At 38.4% G+C, this 20,552-nt stretch overlaps 1 protein-coding gene and 1 long non-coding RNA gene across 5 annotated transcripts in view; both read left to right on the forward strand.

Moving 5' to 3' along the window:
• The window catches only part of prkcbb (protein kinase C, beta b), a 173,285-nt gene that overhangs the window by 19,835 nt on the left and 132,898 nt on the right, over positions 1-20,552 (forward strand). The window lies entirely within an intron of this gene.
• On the forward strand, positions 1,955-5,709 carry LOC135764382 (uncharacterized). Its single transcript, XR_010539984.2, has 5 exons — positions 1,955-4,200; positions 4,528-4,625; positions 4,766-4,851; positions 4,932-5,054; positions 5,192-5,709. It is a non-coding gene; the product is annotated as an uncharacterized lncRNA (long non-coding RNA).

A 20,552-nucleotide genomic window follows, 5' to 3' on the forward strand; every position in this document is an offset into this window, starting at 1 on the left:
AGGGGAAGGAAGGGGAAATGACACCGTGTTTGAAAAACTGTAGTAGACAATGTGAGAGCAGTGTTGTGGCTTTTCTGGTTTACCATCTGTTTTTATGTAAACAGTTACTGCCTTACTAGTATGTACATGAAGGGGAGTCTCAGGAAATAGAACTGTTGACATTCACAACCACATGTTTATTGTTTATCATTGTGGATTTAATGCTTGTCATAGAGCTCTATAGAGAACTTTACTGGCCAAGTAAACCTGAGCAGAAGTAATTGATTTGCCGGTTTGAGGCATTTTTACAGTGCACGTTTACAATTACAGGTACTACAGGCACTGGTGTACTGAAACAAGACATAGACTGATCATGATGTAAGTAGTTACTGTACACAGAAAAGTATAAGTCAGTACACAAATGCTCAAAATTATCAAAAATTGTATTCATTAAAAGACTTTCGAATGGCGTGTGACATTTCGAGCACACATCTATTTGAAAGTCTTTTAATTAATCAAATTGGTAATATTTTTCTGATATGATTTTTAGTCGAGCACCCATGTGAGGTCGTTGTGCGTGCTTTTGTTACTGTACACAAACATATCACATTGTGTGTTCTCTGGTGATCAAACCATTGACCTTGGAGTGGTTTGTACCATGATCTATCAGAGCTACAGGATCCTTAAAGGAAAACACCACTGTTTTTCAATATTTTACTATGTTCTTACCTCAACTAAGACGAATTAATACATACCTATCTTTTTTAATGCGTGCACTTTTAGTCTTTGTACAGTGCCTCGTGAATGTGTTAGCATTTAGCCTAGCCCCATTCATTCCTATGGCTCCAAACAGGAATGAATTTAGAAGCCACCAAACACTTCCGTGTTTTCCCTATTTAAAGACTGTTACATGAGTAGTTACACGAGTAAGTATGGTGGCACAAAATAAAACTTTTGTTTGGAGCCATAGGTATGAATGGGGCTAGGCTAAATGCTAACATATTCAAGAAGCACTGTACAAAGACAGACCTGCCAACCTGTACGCATTTTGCGTAGCAGGTACTCATTTTGACCTTAAAGTACGGTGGTATGATTTGTCACTCTAAACTACGCAAAAACCAGCAACAAAAAAAGAAAATATGTCCAATCATAGCACTGGGCTCATCCACCACATAGAAAATGGGGATGATTGACAAGTCGTATGGCCAATCAGTAAAAAGGGTCTGCCATCGACGGAATCACAAAATCCCGTGTGATCTCCTTCCTCCACCCGCAGTTTCTAATACTCTTTTTTTACCCACTAAGGTAAACTGGTCAGGGTGGATGTGCAAAGTTGAATGAATGATTTAGCTTAATCTTATGAAGTTGACGGTCTCGCATGCTCCGTTTCATGACGTGCACTTGACCGCAAGATGCACTAACATTACTTCTGATTTGTAAATGAGCATCATTTGTAAATGAGCGCTTACGAAAGAGTACCATGATTTTACCATGTGGAGAGCATCCAGTTTTAGTCAAATAAAAACTGAAAGTTCACTCTCAGTGAAGGTAATCCACCTGACATCCGAGTGAAGCGGATTAAATGCGCTCTGCAATAACGCGCTCTTGATAATTGTCAATAAAATAAAACGTCATATACAAACCACATCAATAGTTACATGGAGAATATCTCGTGTAAAACATGATTTTATTCACATTTATAATTATTTTTAAAGCAGATTATGGCAGGATGGAAAAAAAGTGAGTGCAATGTGCAGCATGTTACCTTGAAAGTTACCAAGAAGTGTGTGTGTGCGCGTGCGTGCGTGCGTGCATTTGTTAAATTATATGTTAAAAACCCGTGTTCTGTCCTTTTGGCCGATGCTACTGTACACAAAAAAAAATGTCCATGGTTGGCAGGTCTGCAAAGATTAAAAGTGCACGCATTGAATAAAGATAGGTATGTATTAATTCATCTAAGTTGAGGTAAGAACATAGTAAAATATTGAAAAACTGTGGTGTTTTCCTTTAAAAACAAAGATTTGAATTCAAATTTTCACTTGTGGATAGGGGTGTGACGGTCATTATATAACCGTGAGACCGACGGTTATAGTTGAACACCGTCATTAGAACTCTATAACCGCCAAAACTGTGTTATTAAAATATTTTTTAAAACATTTTTTATCATAAAGAATTTTTAAATACTATTTAAAACAATTGTTAACAGTCTGTGTTACACGCCCCCTCACGTTCTCACGCAGTGAAAAATACAGAGCTGAGCAGACACTGACAACGCGCTGACATACAGGACAGACCAGGTTACTTTTCGGTTACTTTTGAGATTTAACATATTAAACAAAGTCTCACCTTTCCAATCATCTCTTCCTTCTAGTTAATTTATAGCATCAAATAAACATGAATGACCATGAGAAGGAATGTTGTTTTAACCGCGGAAAGGCGTCAGTACACTCCGCTTTTCAAGTTCAAATCCTCCCATGCTAATCTACTAACTCTCTTGAACGCACATTCACTGCTAGTTGTCTTGCTGTTAATTTTAAAGAAACGTAGAGCAAGTAGCTAATCAGTGTCTAGTTTATTCAAACGCCGGGTGACTGTGCAGCGCGTCTGCGGAGAGTGTTTGCTGCGCGTGGCCATTGTGCTTTTACACCGGCTGCGTTTAATAACAATCTCAAGTTCACATTACTTTCTTTTACCTGCGCATTTATGAGCAAAACCTCTTCAATACGCTTTTAATCCACATTGTTTTCGTGCTGTTCTGGTCCATGTAATGACAGATATAGACACAATTACAGACATAAAAAGCCCAATGCACAAATCTGTTTCTCTGAAGATTATTAAAATAGATGATAGAGGATTAATTTATGCTGGGCAGAGAGTGACAGCGCAGTCTTCTGGCAACAGTGTTTTTTTTTATATTTCATTGCTTTCTGTTAAATTGTTCAAAGTTATTACTGTTTAAAACACACTTGGCATCACATTCATGATTTTATGGTAAAATGACACTTTCCCGTCAATCCACGAGCATTTAAACGAGCAAAACGCCCCCCACAGACGGTTATGTGATGAACCGTCACATTTGACTCACGTCATAACCGTCATCACCAATTCTGAAACCGGCACACCCCTACACAGCAAAATCACCAGTGTTAAATTTTCAGGGATGGTGTTAAATACACAGTGTTGATGCTGTTTTAACACTATCTGGTAATAAAATAACACTGCCATTGCTAGGCCAGTGTTATATTCAAGAGAGTGTCAGTGTAAAACAAGGGTGTTATCAGATTTCACTCTGAGCGGTGTAAATCAAGCCACGCCTCCACTAATCCTGTCAGGGATTTTACCGCCATTTTCTTTCACAGGAGGACTGAAGAGATCAGGTAAATCAGTCTCATAATATTCACATGGTTTAGCTAAATTAAACTGTTATTTCTCTGTCTGACTCTACGCAGCCATATGCCAAAAAACCTGAATAAGATATTTTTCCCATTTTATTTCCCCTTTGTTCGTTATTTGGTTCAGTTTAATCAGAGCTACCTTGTGTTACGTTGTTCCCTTGTTAGTTTAGTATAAAGTTAAACTGCTAGCTAAAAGTTTAAAACCAAGAAGGATCATTTTAACAGGAGATATGAACGAAAGAATTGAACCATGATAAAACGCGACATGCACTACAAATTGAAGGTATGAAATTAAGTTAAATGAAAGCTCGTTTATTCACCATATGATGTTCGTTATAAGGTAATCATATAGGCTAGATACCGTGAGTTAACGAGGTCGTTTACATGCACGTGAGTGCACGGATATCGGTTAATTATCCAAATTACTGAAAAACACGGAGAAAACCGCAACCGCATCCTCATGTGTTTTTCTAAGATGTATGCAAACAGGGGAAATATCGCCAAACCAACAATTAATTTGACCAAAACCTCACAATATATCATCATTTGTATGCACAGATTGGATGCATTGTGTGTTGTAAGCTTTTCGTGGCGCTAGATGTCAGACAGATGCAAATGGCAAATACATACGAAAGTGTAAAACGTGTATGGCGAACGTTTGTTTTTCTGTCATTATAGATGCTAGTTTGGTGAAAGTTCACACTGAGTGCTTCAAATCATTCAGAAGAGATGCTGTTTTTAGGGCAGTTTATTAAAGAAGACCTGACATGGATATGACTTCCAATGAGAAACGACTGCTAATACTTATATAAATTCATTACAGAAGGTAAGTTTATATATTTATACATATAAATCATTTTATTTGACATAACTGAACAGTTAACCAATCTTTTTAGTATATGTAGTTTTGTACATATTATTATTATTATTATTATTAATCTGGAAAGAAACTCGCATGACCTGCTGCCAACTTTAATAAAAATATATTATCTTCTCATACATCGTTTTGCTATTGATGTCATATTAAATAGCAATCAAATTGATTACTATTTTGAAAATGTATAAATGAAGATTCATATTGTCTTGAGTGCTGTTTTTAATATAAAAAGAATGTTGAGTTTTCAGAGTCTTTATTGTCATTTTTTTGTGATAGGACCCTACCAGACTATATTTGAATACGGCATACCCATGAATTCTGGAACTGTTATTCCTTAACCCAGTTTGGAGGATAAGAGCTTACCAACTAGTTATGTGAGTACACACAGTACATTAGTACTGTACACCGTCTCTAACATGATTTATTATACTGAGATGATTTTGATTCAAACAACGGTTAAAACTGCACCCTTTTTGGTATTTTCTTGACTCTTTTTGTCTTTGAAAATCTGCAGAAATATGCTGAGGTGATGTATTGCAAAATAGCCAACATACAACAATATGGATGACCCTCTGTCTGGTCAACAGGAGTTTAAATATGGTAAGTGTACATGGGTTTGCTACTTTTACGGTTTTAAAGTTTAACTGTATACTCATGGTGTTTAAATTCTGTTTTGCTAGGACGGGACAGTGATGTGGCAGCTCTTCCCTGGCTCATTCACCTCTTGCCTTTCATTTGTGAAAGGAAGAAAGAAGAAAGACTGGAGAGGGTCAATGTGCAACTGAAGCTACTGATTGTGCTGTGTAAGTTTTTTAGTATTTTGTTCTAGTTATTTATTCAGCAGTTAGTTTGCTTGCATTGTTCACCCCATGTAAATACATACAAGTTCATAAGTACACATCAAATACATTCATCAAATACACTCTTTTAAAACACTAAGGTGATGAGCATCAATCCATGCTTTGAAGTGGATGAATCAGCACAGCCCTGCCCGCACTGCGTTGGGAACAGAAGTTGCATCCAGAATTTTTGCATCATTCTGGACCAAAAAGCCATTCCCTCCATGATGAAGACCACTGATGCAGCCTTCCGCTACATCATGAGTAAAACAACTACAGAACTAAATACCAGGTTGGAACGTATTTAAGAAAAATGAAACATCTTTTGAATTGAAATGTCTGTTTTGTTATGGAAAAATCTGTAGTATTGTGAAGGATAAGCATTTCTGCCTGCCAGTAAGGTAATTGCAGTGTATTTTAATGTTCAAGTTTTGAGTAGAGTGGCAAATTTTTTTTAAACTCTCATTTGATTTATTAAAGACCTTATAATAAGTGGTTTTCATGTCACTGCGCTGTGGTATAAGATAACTTTCATTATTCCATACTGTATTCTGTTTCTAATTGTAGCTGAGGTATTTAAATAAGCAGTGTTAAATGCAAAGTGTTGTGTGTATCAATTTAAATATTAAATGTGATGTACTTTAATAAAAAGAGGTTTTGCAATATTTCTTGTCATTTGTCTTTAATAGAAACAACCCATTAGCAACAAAAGTGGCTATTAATCAGTATTTTAACACTTAACATTGTTGAATTCACATTACACTGGTGTTGACCTTAAATTAGGAGTGTTAATTTTTAACACTGTATTTCTGTGCCAACACCAGTGTAGTGTGGAAACAACAATGAATAGTGTTGAACAGAGTGTAAAATTTAACAATATTGAGTGTTAAATTAACATATAATGAGTGTTGTTAAATTAACACTACACTTTTGACTGAATTAACACAGTGTAGTGTGGACACATATACACACTTTTCCAGTGTTAAAGGCGGAGTCCAAGATGTTTGAAAGCCAGTGTTGATATTTGAAATCGCCTAAACAAACACGCCCCTACCCCAATAGAATCTGGACATTCCGTTGATAGACCCGCCCCACACATACGCAACCCGGCATTTGATTTGATTTGATTGGCTATAAGTGTGTTTTGGTAGTCGGCCCGTCTCCTTTTCCAAACCGTTTTTCAAACATCGTGGACTCCGCCTTTAAATTTGACACCCTGGGTGTTATTTTAACACCAGTGATTTTGCTGTGTACTTGTGGATTACATTTGTTTTTACTGTGCAGACCGCAAACAACTAAATGGATTTAGTCAGATCTAAACAAATCAGATTTCTGCCTTCTGTTAGAACAAAGGCTTAGTCTAAGATGTCAGCACTTACCTGCCATCTCAGATGTTCACCACCCACCCAGGCCTCCACTTAACTGTGCTAGTGCTTTGAGTGTGGGATTCTGTCATGAATCCATCAACATGTCTAATTCCTCCTTGTAGCTCTGTGATTGAGTCTCAGCGTTATCACGGTGACTGACAATGATTCAAAGACCACAGAGATTGCTGTCAGAATAGAGATCACAGCCCTATCTGCCCCTGTACCGTGTTGTCCGGATATCAGCTATTCTGACAGCTACCTTATGCAAAATATTGCTGCCATGCATCTTGCCTCATATTAAAAAGGGGCAGGTCACCAAAAAGTATAATTTTTTGCAATTATTTTATGGGACCTTTTGTTATTCCAAAACCATATTTTGTTCCAGTAGAACTGAGGAGTCTATTAACCTTTAAAGAGCACCCATTTCATTGCTAAAAAAACAACGTTATTTTGTGTATTTGGTGAAATACAATATGTTTGCATGGTTTAGGTTTAAAAAAAAGAATTATTTTCCACATACTGTACGTTTTTGTTGCTCCAGATTACACTCTTTTCCTGAAACACATTTGTATAAAACTCATTGATTTGAAAAGCGCTGTGTCCCTGTTTGGCGAACTAGTCTGTACATTGTGATTGGCCTGAATACCTCTGACGTCAGAGGAAATGTGACGCTTCTTACGATGTTTGAAAGATGCAATGCTAACAGGTGTTAACTTACAGGCTGTGATTCCGAAGCGGGAGCAATTATGATAATGTCGATCTTTACTACATCACCAATCCCAGGAAGTAAACTGTTGCCTACATTCATGAGTTTGTTGTACTCCAAGAAAAGAGCTTTGGGGTTTGTACCTTTAGCATATTGTTATTATGTACTTATATACACCTACACACCAAAGGAAATGTAAAAAAACGCAATACGTCATGACGTCAAGAGGTCACAGAGGATGAACGCGAAACTACGCCCCAGTGTTTACGAGTGTGGAGAAAGAGGACCGTTCCGACATTGTTGTATGTGGAATGATACTAATTAATGTCTTTGTGTCAGTTTATTGTTTACAATGGTCTGCAAATGTGCGTTTCATATATGTAACACATAGTGCTGGGCGGTAATTCGATAACGATAATTTTACCGATATAAACTTTTTCGATAAAACGATAAGGACAGTTCGATAAGTGATCGATAATGTTTACGCACTGTCCGTAATGTTGCGCGAGCACTTCCGGATGCGGCACGCGCTCTTGGTTTACAATCACAGTGACCGTTAGACTTGAAGGAGTGGAAGATGAGGCAAGTTACTCATTTATTAGTAGAGACCTATGATTTTCGTGATGCGGATAACGCGGACGGAATCACGGAATCCAAATGCGCGGAAACATTTTCTTGTGTGTTATGTTGGACGCGCAAACAGGGTTCGTGAAACACAGCAGACACAATAGGTGCAGTATACTGTACTTTCATTCAGCGTCCGCCTTGCGCACGCACACGTCCGCCCAGCTTTAAAAGTATATTTACAGGACATTCACAAATTCAAGAAACTGAGGAAAAGCAGCAGATCCACCACTGCAGTGAATATAGTGTTTGCGTATGTGCGCTCCCACAGCAACGTGACACTCTTGACATCCATTTATCAGCGAGTTATAGCTCGTATATGTATAACACACGCGTGATCACTGAACTAAGTTTTCTTTCTTGTTTAAGTGAACATAAACAGCCGTTACTCAGTATATTGAAACGTAAAGCAGTCTGTCTTGGGTCTTAAAGTGACAGTAGTCTGCTGCTTTTGTGTCAGAAATGTGTTGATTTCATAACAAATAGATTTACATTTAATACAGATGCATTAAAACAAGATTTTAGTATTTGTATGTGTCATGTTCTGAATAAAAAGTAGTTTAAAACCATTATTAACTGTCTGGTTTTTACAATTTTCATTCAGGAGCAAAAATCCGCCTTTAAATTTGACAGGAGTAAAGATTTTTTATTTATCATGATAATTATCGATATCGACTGATATGGAAAACATTTTCTCGATAATTTTTTTTGTCATATCGCCCAGCCCTAGTAACACATGACCTCTCTACGTCACTATGCATTTATGTTAGGTCGTGCTGGCGTATCACAGGACCGGACCTAGACGAGAAGTTGTGGTTTAAAAGTGCATATATTTTATATCGTTTTGCTAGATAAGACCCTTATGCCTCGTTTGGGATCATTTATAGTCCTTTGAAACTCCGTTGAAAAAACTGTTAAGTGTTAAGTATTAAGTGTTGGGCTCTATTAAAGAACATTAAAATGAGAAAAATCCTGCAATGTTTTCCTCAAAAAACATAATTTCTTCTTGAGTGAACAAAGAAAGACATTTTGAATGACATGGTGATCAGTAAATTATCTAGATTTTTTTTTGTGAAAATTTACTATTTCTTTAACTATAGACCTGCAGTGTTTCCCCTAGGTTTATTAAGCCGAACAGTAAAATATAAATGTGCGCACTCAATTGGATAATTGTAAACGCGCAAACACAGACAGAAAAGACATGCAAAGACATTACAAGGTTTTTGGTTTCATTCATTAATTTATTTTATTTTATTTATTTATGGGCTGTGGTTAGATGTCTATAAAATTTTCCTTGACAGCCCAAATTTTGCCTCCTTTTAGCCTAGATGTGTGGACTGTGTTTTTGCTTGCTGGGAGGGTATTTACAGAATCTTCATTCTTTGGTGAATTGTGCTTGTAAGATCATGTTCATTTGAACCGATACGTTCACACAAGGTGCAGTTATAAAACAGTGTACTAAGTGCAGTTGAAGTGTTGAGCATGGAGAGATTGAGTGGTGAACCTGCAGGTATGTTTGGATTAAAGTGCAGTCACGTTCACTGCTGGCATCATTCATGCAGTCACATATTAAAAATGGGCAATCTCAGAGTGGGCCAGCTGGGTTAAAAGCTTCCCCGGGCTATCAGTCACACATTTTAATTGAAATGCAAGTATTTTAGGACACAGGAGCTCTCTTAAGGCTACCGTCCTTACCTGAGCTGAGAAAGATGTGAGGTTCTGGTTGAATGTTTAAAAAAAAGGGCAAAAAGCAGTGATGTATGCGTTTAACCTACTTTACCTGAGTAGACCAGAATCATAATGGGTTTAATAGGATGAATGTTTTGTGGTAAGATATGAAAAGCTAAAGAGTAACTTTAGAATTAAGTTATTCAGGTCATACAGTCATAAACAGATTTCAATTCAAGATAAGATAATGTTATTATGCATTAATGGGGGTTCAGTGGTAGATTGAAACATGAACTAATATATTTGATATTTTAAATCTGAATCATTCACCCTAAATTTGAGATATTCGGATCGGCTTCAGCCATTACACAACGGGGTGGTTTCCCGGACAGGGATTAGCTTAAGCCAGGACTAAGCCTTAGTTTAATTATGATATATAACTAGTTATAACAAACATGCCTTAGTAAAAACATTACTTGTGTGCATTTTGAGGCAAAACAAAGGTCACTGATGTATTTTAAGGTATGTCGGTGCAAGTTGTTTTCAGTTTGGACACCTTTTACATTTATTTTAGTCTAGGACTAGTCTAATCCCTGTCCGGGACCGTCCCTATATGATTAATTTGCAGTCACTTCACTTTTACTGGCACATCCATCCCTCAAAATTAAATGAAAGATTATTATACTCCCTACAACAGAGAAAACAGTTGCCAAAAAATGAAAAGTCCAACTTGAATAAATTCATGAAGTCTGATGCCAATGCTAATTGGATCTTCTGCTGAAAGATGCTCATTTGCAATTGTATTAGTAATGACTGTTGTCTCAATCACTGTATTGATTACATAAGAAGCTTTCACCAGCCAGTCGACAGGTTTTGAAAATACATTGAAACAAACAAGGTTTATGGCAGACCCTTTTTTACATTCCCTACATTCTCGAAATAAAGCTACAAAAGCTGTCTTTTCAAAAAGTACACCTTTGTATTTTAAGGGTGCAAAGTAATACCTCAATGCTACATATTGATAGTTCAAAGAAACATATTAGTAACTCAAAAGTACATATCTGTGCCTAAATAGTACATATTAGGACCACTTTAAAGGGTACCGTCTTGGTGACATCTTTTGTACCTTTTTTCCGAGAGTGTGGTTCAACCACAGATGAAATTCTTTCAGCATTGACCCTACTGAGTATTGATGCTATTGTATGTGCCTAGTCAATGCTAATGCAGTAAATTCCCTCTGGCCGGCAATTTAGTTGAGACATGAGCTGTAGAGCACATGGGAATATTCATTTTTAAGCTTTTCACTGTCTCTGGGAGGTTTGGATTCAAAATGTTAGAGTTTACTCACTTAAAGCATGTTCCTGGTCTTATTTTGGGGATAAAATTATGCATGTATTGTTTTTTACTGAATATACAGTTATATGTATACATACACATTAAATAAGTAAGTTGGATTGCAGACAGGACCTTTCATGACTTTGACATGTTTTAGTGGTTTGAATGTTGTCAAACGTTTTCTTAATAGCTTTTTTAACCTTCCTTTTCCACACATGCCCCAAAATAAGCAAACACTGAGAAAAAAAATGATTTGGCAATAAATAAAACCTAAATCTGGTCATCAGTTTAGCCGATAGTGAAATGCCACTGTGTAGGCCTGAGGGGAGACCATGAACACATAATGTACAGTATATTACTGGCTTCCCTTAATACACAAGCTCTTCATATTTTCTCCTAATGGTGACAGAACAAGAAGTCTTGGATAGCTTACTTTGTATTTGTTGATCTCATAGATGATGCTATATATGTATTATAAATGCATCAGTAACTTTTTTGATTCATGATAATGGTATATGAGTGATATTAAAAAATATGGTATGTACTATGTAGGTGTTGCTGTTGGTGAGGGGTTAAGTTAAGAGCTATGGAAAAAGATTCAGCAATAGTACTGCAGTGTTCCTAAAACCCATTTAACCCGTAGGACTCCTGCTTGCTGCAGTTGCTAAGCAACAGGAGATGGATAGCCTCATAGTACATGATAACTCCTGAAACGCTGTCTCTCTCTCTCTTTCTTTCTTTCTCTCTCTCTCTCTCCGTCTGTCTTTTCTTCTGTCACTCTTGTGGATACAATGTCCCAAATATCACTGCTTCTAGATTATATTCAGCTAAATAAATGTTTTTTGGGTTGGCATGCAAAAGTGTGAGTAAAAGTTGTGGATCAATGTATATTTATCTTCTTTTTGGATTAATTTGTTTTATTTTCTACCTCTGACTATTCAACATGCTCAGACGTGAGGATTTCTGAAAATGTTTGATTTATACACGTTAAATAGAGCTGTAACCAAGATCATATCTCCTATGATGTTCCATAAACATGTCCCATATACGTCATATTAAACATACATTACAAACCATTTCAACTTTTTTGGAAAGGGTTAATTTTAAAATTTGCCTCTTGTAAGATTTCACACACAATTCTGTTAGGCTATTTGTGAACACTGCCAGATAGAGGCATGCATACTGTCTCCCGGGCAATCCTCTGACCCTGGATCAGTTAAAAGAGAGATCACTGCTCTGTTTCTACTGTAATTTATGCACACATGCACAAACGCTTTCCTGTCATGTTCAACAATATCAACGTTGAATACAGCACTATTCATATAAGAAGTGATTTACATTGACCTTTGCTCCTCCTATAACTGTAAAATCAGCACACATGCAACTGTTCGCTCCTATTGCTGTGATGTTCACACTTTAGTTATTCATTCATGCAGACAGGTACTATAAGCTGTATGAACATTGCCCGTAAACCCTGTACACACAGAGAAAATGCTGCAGATAATACATGCAATAAATGCTGCTTAATACAAGCATACAAAGTACACTCTAAATAGCATAACAAGTGTACAAAATATAGATTAAAGATGACAAGAACACACCACGCTTTATATTAGATATACAGGAAGTGTCACATAAATCAGCTGGGACTGTATATTGCAAGCTCATATTAATACCTTAAAGTTAGATATTGGTACCAAATGTATACATATCTGTAACTAAATATGCATATTAGGATCATTTTAAAGTGACAGCTTGGCTGTTTGACTATTTATTCTGACAGTGTATACATGTCACAAAAAGGTGAGTTTAAGTCTGGACACCTGCATAAACATATACGTAAAGTGAAAAAATAGTCTGACCAACTAGCAATAGGTAGGGCTTATATCATATTATTCTTACTATATGGAAATTAAATTCGACCAATCTATCTTTTTATGTGACTTAAAACATTTATGATCTGTCTTGAAGAAAGTAATACATTACTAACTTTTAAGACTTAGAAGTCTTAGGGGTGATTTCCTGTACAGGGATTAGCTTAAGCCAGGACTAGGCCTCAGTTAAATTAGGATATTTAAGTCATTTTTAAAAGCATAATAAGACACAACACTCGCACTGATATATTTTAAGATATGACAGAGCAAGTTGTTTTCGCTCAAGACAGCACTAACATTTGAGTTAGTCTGGGACTAGGCTTAGGCCCTGTCTGGATAACTGCCCCTTAGTCTTAGAAATTTATGCAACCGGCCAAAGAACTAATTCAGTGCTTGTGCCTGATGCATTCTTTGTATAATAGTGAACTCTTTTAATCGTTGTCCCATTTGTGTTTTCTTTTCAACTTCTCTTTTATGAGCCATATCCTCATTTTCATGTAGGTATTATTTTAATGAAGCAAATTGAATGTGTCCCACTTCCCCTCATGATCATTTATCTGTCTGTGTATCATCTGTCCATAGCAGTGTCTCTGTTTGCCTATGTGTGTATTTGCGTGGGTGACGGGGAGAGGCTTGTGCAGGTATAGCAGGGGGTCGTGTCCCCGAGGGGGTGGTTAGCTGAGCAGAGAGACTCTTCAGCGACTGCACAAGCAGTCAGTGGAGAGGCTTCTTCAGAAGGATGGGATGGATAAAGTGGAAAACCTGTCATGCCGCACACATGCATTCTGAAGTACATTTTTGTCTTTTTATGTTGCATGAATCAAAGCAGCCGTACAGCCGTAAGTGTGCGCAGTTATAATTGAGCTGTACAATGATTGTTGCATAGTCAAGTTACTAAATTTTTCTCTGATATTCATTAAACAATAAGTTATCAAATATTTAAACGTCACCTACGAAGTGGTGTGAAAAAGGCTGATCTTTTCATTTACAGATCTCTATTTTCTAAATACACCTATGGTAAGAATCAGCTCAGACCAGTATGAATATCCAAGATGGGTTGTTTTGCTTGGTGCTGGTTTGATGCTGGTTTAGTTGGTGGATTGGCCCGGCCATGCTCCTCACCAGCAAAAAAATCCTAATTTATCATCTTTTATTTAGTGAATCTCCCTAAGGAGCAGTTTGGAGACACTAGCACACAAAAACAACATTAAGTGAATAAAGCTATAAATAAAAACACCATTGCAGTTTTTTACTCACCATACAGACATATACAATACATATGTGACATCTTTAAACCTGCCGATTGCTTATCCCCAGATATCATCGCTCATCCCCAGACATCATTCAGATTTGTATCATGTTTGTAAATGGCATCATTTGTCATAGGCTCATCCAGTTCAGGCCAGATAGCTGTAGCTCTGTGTGGTGTTTATAGCACTCAAAGTGTGTTTAGCTGCAGGCTGCAGTGTAGAGGAGGAAGAGGAGTGTGTGTGTGTGTGTGTGTGTGTGTGTGTGTGTGTGTGTGTGTGTGTGTGTGTGTGTGTGTGTGTATGTGTGTGTGTGTGTGTGTTTGTGTGTGTGTGTGTAGCGAGAGTGGAGAAGTTGAGGACAGCTGTGGATTGACGACTGACTCACTGACCTCAGCCCTGCATCTCTGCAGTCAGCTCAGCGTAGTGCACAGGGGCCCGCAGTATTTTTATGTAGCGCGTAGGCTGGCCCTACTCACTTGCATAACTTCCATTACCACAGGCAAAAAAAAGGTGAAAATCAAATAATTATTTTATTCACAGTGAACAATTGTTTGCATCTCCTATAAAAAAAAAGAAAATGATAAAAAAGAACATTGGTCTACAACACCTGAGTTTGCCCCTCTTTTTACCTCTTGCTTGTTGCTGTGACTTACACAGTTTACAGTGTATACTTATACATGTTCTTATAAAGGAGAATAACTCTAGCCCAAACATGCGTCCGGGATTTGTCACGGGATCGTTTGATTTTTAGTTCATTCACACTGCCAATGATTTTAAGGAAAGATCCTGTAAAGACACGTGACGTGGTGTATTTAATGTCTTGCAAATAGTTTTTTTTTTCAGAAAGGTCTGAAGTATGCTAACTATCCATGATTTCGCTTTTGAGAAAGCATGCATGTGCATTTTTGTTTATGATAAGATCATAAAGGAGCGTGTTCTGCGCTGTTCTGCTATGCTGGTGTATATGTTTCAGTGCAGGATAGTGAGGAGCTCCCTGATCTCTGCTTCAGTCCAGTTTGCAGACATTTCTCATTGTGAATATTAATCTGCGTTTTAATCCATCACTTCTATGGATCAAAGAACTGAACCATAACTTCTTGTTGCTATGATTACAGCACACCACGGCATTGACGTTTTCTGTAAATGTTACAGCAATGTTACCAGGTCCCCTTTATGGGAGAAATCTCATAACATTTACCGGATGTGTTTGTATTCATGCACAAGTCACTGTGGTCAAGGTAAATTTTGGATTCACTTGGTAGTGCGTAACTTGGTATTCTTTGTTCTGCTCCCCTAGGATGGGGTCCCAAGTTTTCCAAATTTTTTGCTGTACAAATTAAAGCAACTTTACCTAACACATGGCCAAAATTGGTTATTGTGCAAAGGAAAAAAATCTTAACACAAAAATGCACAACTGTTTTAAATGTCTCTCAGATTTCTTTGCTCTCAGCATCCACTGTTTAACCACACAGTGTTGCAAAAAAGCTGTTATTTTATATACCGCGGGGAAAATAAGTATTTTACACATCAGCATTTTTATCAGTAACGGGATTTCTAAGTGGGCTATTGACACAAAATTTCCACCAAATGTAGCCATCAAGCCAAATAGTGAATTCATACAAAGAAATCAGAACATTTAAGTATACAAGTTGAGTCATAATAAATAAAGTGAAATGACATAGGGAATAAGTATTGAACACAAAAAGAGAACAAGGTGCAAAATGGCATAGAAAGGACTTCAACCATAGGTGCAGTAATATCGATGGAAGTTTGAGCGAGAGGGGAAATAATCCTTTATAGTCAGGATTGATGATTTTACGGCACGCCGAGGTTGAAGTGCTGCAAACTAAGTGCTCTTTCGCCATACAATATAGTTTCATTTTAATCCGCTTTACAAAATTGACATTTTATTTTGTGCCACCATACTTACTCGTGTAACTACTCATGTAACAGTCTTTAAATAGGGAAAACATGGAAGTGTTTGGTGGCTTTTAAATTCATCCCTGTTTGGATCCTAAGAAATGAATGGGGCTAGGCTAAATGCAAGCACATTCACGACGCCATGTACAAAGATTAAGTGCACGCATTGAAAAAAGATAGGGTATGTATTCATTTGTCTAAGTTGAGGTAAGAACATAGTAAAATATTGAAAAACAGTGGTGTTTTCCTTTAAGAAATGTATTTTATAGTGATCAGTGAACTATCATAATTTGTGTATGAATTCATTGAGAGAGTCTAGGCAAACGCTAAGGAAAACCTTTATATTAGTTACTACTGTAACTTCCCACTGCTTGTGCTGTGTGCTGCATATGACTGAAAATAGCTCTATTGCTTGTAGACATGTATTTTAATAACCTGTTTAAAACAAGCAGGAGCTGCAGTCACCAGCCATCACACTTTGTCCGCAGATCCCTAGTTGAAGACCTCATCTTCTCTACTGAGCAGAGAAAGAGAGATGCAGGTGCTCGCACTCTCGGGTGTGTATATCCTGTTCTAACAGAAAGCCCTGGGCTCTACTTCCCTCTCAGCCAGCTCAAAGCGCTCCGCCAAGCCTGTGACAGACATCAGGTGCCAGAGACTCATTAGCGTGGAAAGCCATTTTCCGTCATTATTTAGATTTCAGGGGGAAACGCCACAGCCTGCATGAGTCGCTTTGGCTGATAAATAGATGAGGTGTGTGGATCTCTGTATATAGTGTAAGGGAAATGACGCCAGATTTAATTGGCATATGAATTATTTGCCGTACGTGTGGCTGTGCCAGGGAACTGTAATGCTGGAATGGCAAACCGGTGTGCCAGCCTGTGCGTAGATCGAAGTGAGGGGGTGAGCGAAGGAGCACAGAAGAATGAATAGTTGTGAAAAAATAGGTCTTCTCTTTAGGTGCTTGGATGCTGTATTGGGTGGCCTATAATGTGTGGTGGGCGGAGGTCTCATTGATTGAGTTCTCAGCAGCTGTATTATATAAAGGCCATATGGGAAGCAGGGGGGATATTTGACAAACTCCAGGCTTTTCAGGCTGTATGTTTCGCTTTTATTTAATGTGTATCGCCTCCCACTGCGAATGTTTTTTTTTTCTTTTTCGGGACTGGATGAAATGGCTGGAAATCAGTCGATCTGTTATAGAGGTCGTGATAGTTGTGCATGTATGTGTGTGTTGGGGTTTTAAGATTTTTTTTAAGTTGTATTAATTTGTAATATAGCTGATTTTGATAGCTACCAAAATATAAATGCATTTTTTCTGTTTAAATATTTATATTATTTTATGCTAATATCTGATAACAGTAATATTATAGTATGAATATAGTATTGATCCTTTTCAACTTCAACTTCAAACAACTTTATTTATCCCCGAAGGGCAATTCAGTTTCTAGCCTACCAGTCGTATCGACAAGACAACACTTATTAAGCATAAGCATACACACAAACAGAGAAACACTGTCAGTGACATCATTTTGCATTGATGGGCATAAAAACCAAAACAACAAGCAACAAATACACCAGCCACAGTACTGACTAAGCAGCAACCAATGCTCAAGATCCTAATAATAAATAGACAATAGTACAATAAATACTAATAAATAGTAATACAAGGTTTGGGATGGCTGGCACCTAGTTGCCGCTGTCCACAGTATATCTATATATACATCTACACAACATATACATTTGCAAGGAAAACAGGAAGTCACTTTTGAACTTGGCTTTTTATGCTTGTACAGAGACAGTACACTATTAAAAATAAAGGTGCGTCACAATGCCATAGAAGAACCATTTTTAGCTTTTTTGTGCAATCCCCATTGTGGGACTTGAACACACTACATTGGTAGTCTAGACCAGTGGTTCTCAAACTTTTTCGGTGTCCCCCATGTGTACAGTGCATCCGTTTATGGACCCCCAAAAGAAAATGTATGACACAAAACATTCCAAAAATGATTATGATAATTAAACAAAACATATTCAGTTATACAACGTGGTGCTGTTGGCTAGTTGTTTTTTTTCTCTGAAGTTTAATTACCCAGAATTTATTATAAATTAATGTATTTTATAAAATATAATTTAACTGGGGACCACTGTCCCCATCTCAGGGCCCCCCAGAGGGCCATGGCCCTCAGTTTGAGAACCACTGGTCTAGACCTTTAACCACTAAACTTAAGGACCCCAGAATCTTACATTTGAAACATCCGAGGATTAATAACGGACACGCTAAATGACATTACAGATTTTTGGCTGACATCTCTCATTTGATGTTATTTTGTGAGGAATGGCTTTTCTCCAATTCGCTGGTGGACACATTTTCACTGGGGTGTGACGGTGTGTGCAGAGTATGACTGATGGAAATGAACAGCATAAGTAATGGCTGTGTAAGATACATCTGTGGTTTTATTGCGAGAGTTTGTGTGTTCAAAAAATATAGTAATTATTATATTATATCAAATATATTTTTGCATTACTGAATAAGAAATAAGAAAGAGTGGGGGTGCCATTGAAACATAAATAAAGTATTCTTCAGATCCTTAAATATGCATCTTGCATCAGCTCCATGATTCAGAGCAATCATCAAACACTAATGAAGAAGCACTTCAGCAGATCAGATATGTTTTGATTTGAGCAGCAGGATATTGTTCATTTGTACATAATGGACAGTGCATTTATTCATTTGTTGACTCATCAGGCCCTGTTTTCTACTACTTCTGGGTGTTTTTTTTATAAAAATGATACAATGCTTTTGATTGATGTAATTGGTGTTAATATTGTAAATGAGACCAGTGTGCATGTACAGTGAAGTCAAATGTCATATGTCACAGTGTGTGAATTTTTTACTATCACAATTCACAGCACGTCTTTTGTATCCTAAATGGTTAATTTATGAGTGTCTTCTCGGTAAGAGGAGTCATTTTTCCAGACAGTTAAACCCAGTCATTCAGTCATGGCTGGAAAAGCTGCATATATATATATTTAAGTTTGCATATTAACATAATTAGGAAGAGAATCGTGTTGCATTTATCGCCCCAAGGTTTTAGTTATTTATTTATGCTTTAGTTTCCTTCTTTTTATTGTGAACGTCTCGGTTACGTATGTAACCCTCGTTCCCTGAAGGAGGGAACGGAGACGTCACGTCGTGACCGACGAATTGGGAACTCGCTTAGAGAGACCAATCTGCTTCGAATACTACTAAAACGCCAATGAACTTGGCATTGAGATATTTGCATAATGCTGGCGCCGCCCCGCCAGGTGCGTATATAAGCAGCAGGTGCAAATGAGGAAATTAGCTTCTTTTTCGCTGAGAAAGCCGGAAAGTGTGACCGGCCGTAACAGCAGGTGGCAGCACCTGTGGCGACGGGACGTGACGTCTCCGTTCCCTCCTTCAGGGAACGAGGGTTACATACGTAACCGAGACGTTCCCTTTCAGTCGGTCACTACGACGTCACGTCGTGACCGACGAATTGGGAATCCCTATCAAAACGCCACTAGGGGCTGACCTCTTCCAGTGTCTGCGTAAAGCCCTCCGGTTCCACTTAAGGATAAGGAGAATTAGGTTTTAAGGCAGAAGGCCGGGCACTAGATGTTCCTTTAACCCCACGGAAGTGCCAGCGACTGGGAAGCGCCCTACCTGAGCGGGATAGGAACGCTGCGGAAGCCACCACCCGTCTTAAGGGTTAATGGTGGGCGAAAGTCAACCGTAGTTGAGGTAAAAATGACAGCCGTGGCTGTGTAAGCAAAGCAGTGCTCTGCTAAGGGAAACGTGGGCTAGTAGGATTAACCCCACGGAAAATACTCACAAAGGAACCCGGTGGGACACAATGTGGAGCCCGAGCCAACACGTAGGTTCGCAAGGATGCAGCTAGTGAAAGCTGACAGCCAATGCTCCGCAACAAAGGCTGCCAAGGCAGCGGAGGAAGAACAATTCAAACCATTACGCATTTTTGTTCTGAAGGCCTTCCATACTGATACAGTTATGAAGCATCAGATGGAGGCTGCAAGCCGACCTGTGAGACTGTTCTCCGTGCTCCCCCTGGTGAGGAAAGAACACGAGAGGATACAGGCTCAATACGAACACTGTAAAATCTAATGAACGTATTAGGTGTCGCCCAACCAGCAGCTCTACAGATGTCTGTTAGCGAGGAACCACGAGCTAGAGCCCAAGATGAGGCAACGCTCCGTGTGGAGTGCGCTCTCAAATTAAAGGGGCAAGGAATACCCTGAAGATTATAAGCCAGGGCGATAGTATCAACTATCCAATGAGACATCCTCTGCTTAGTGACAGCTTTCCCTTTCTGCTGGCCACCATAACAAACAAAGAGCTGGTCTGAGGTCCGGAGGCTTTGCGTGCGATCCACGTAGAGTCGCAGTGCGCGTACGGGGCACAACAAAGCCATGGTTGGGTCTGCGTCCTCCGGAGGCAGCGCTTGCAAGCTCACCACTTGATCTCTGAAAGGAGTAGTGGGAACTTTGGGCACGTAACCTGGTCTGGGCCTCAATGTTACGCTTGAGGCAGCAGGACCAAACTGAAGGCACGAGTCGTCAACAGAGAATGCATGTAAATCCCCTACTCTCTTCACTGAGGCCAATGCTAGCAGGGTCAGAGCTTTCATTGATAAAAGCTTCAGACTCACAGACTGCAAAGGCTCGAACGGGGGGGC

The sequence above is a fragment of the Paramisgurnus dabryanus genome, chromosome 3 (assembly GCF_030506205.2).
Source record: "Paramisgurnus dabryanus chromosome 3, PD_genome_1.1, whole genome shotgun sequence".
NCBI classification, from domain to species: Eukaryota; Metazoa; Chordata; class Actinopteri; order Cypriniformes; family Cobitidae; genus Paramisgurnus; species Paramisgurnus dabryanus.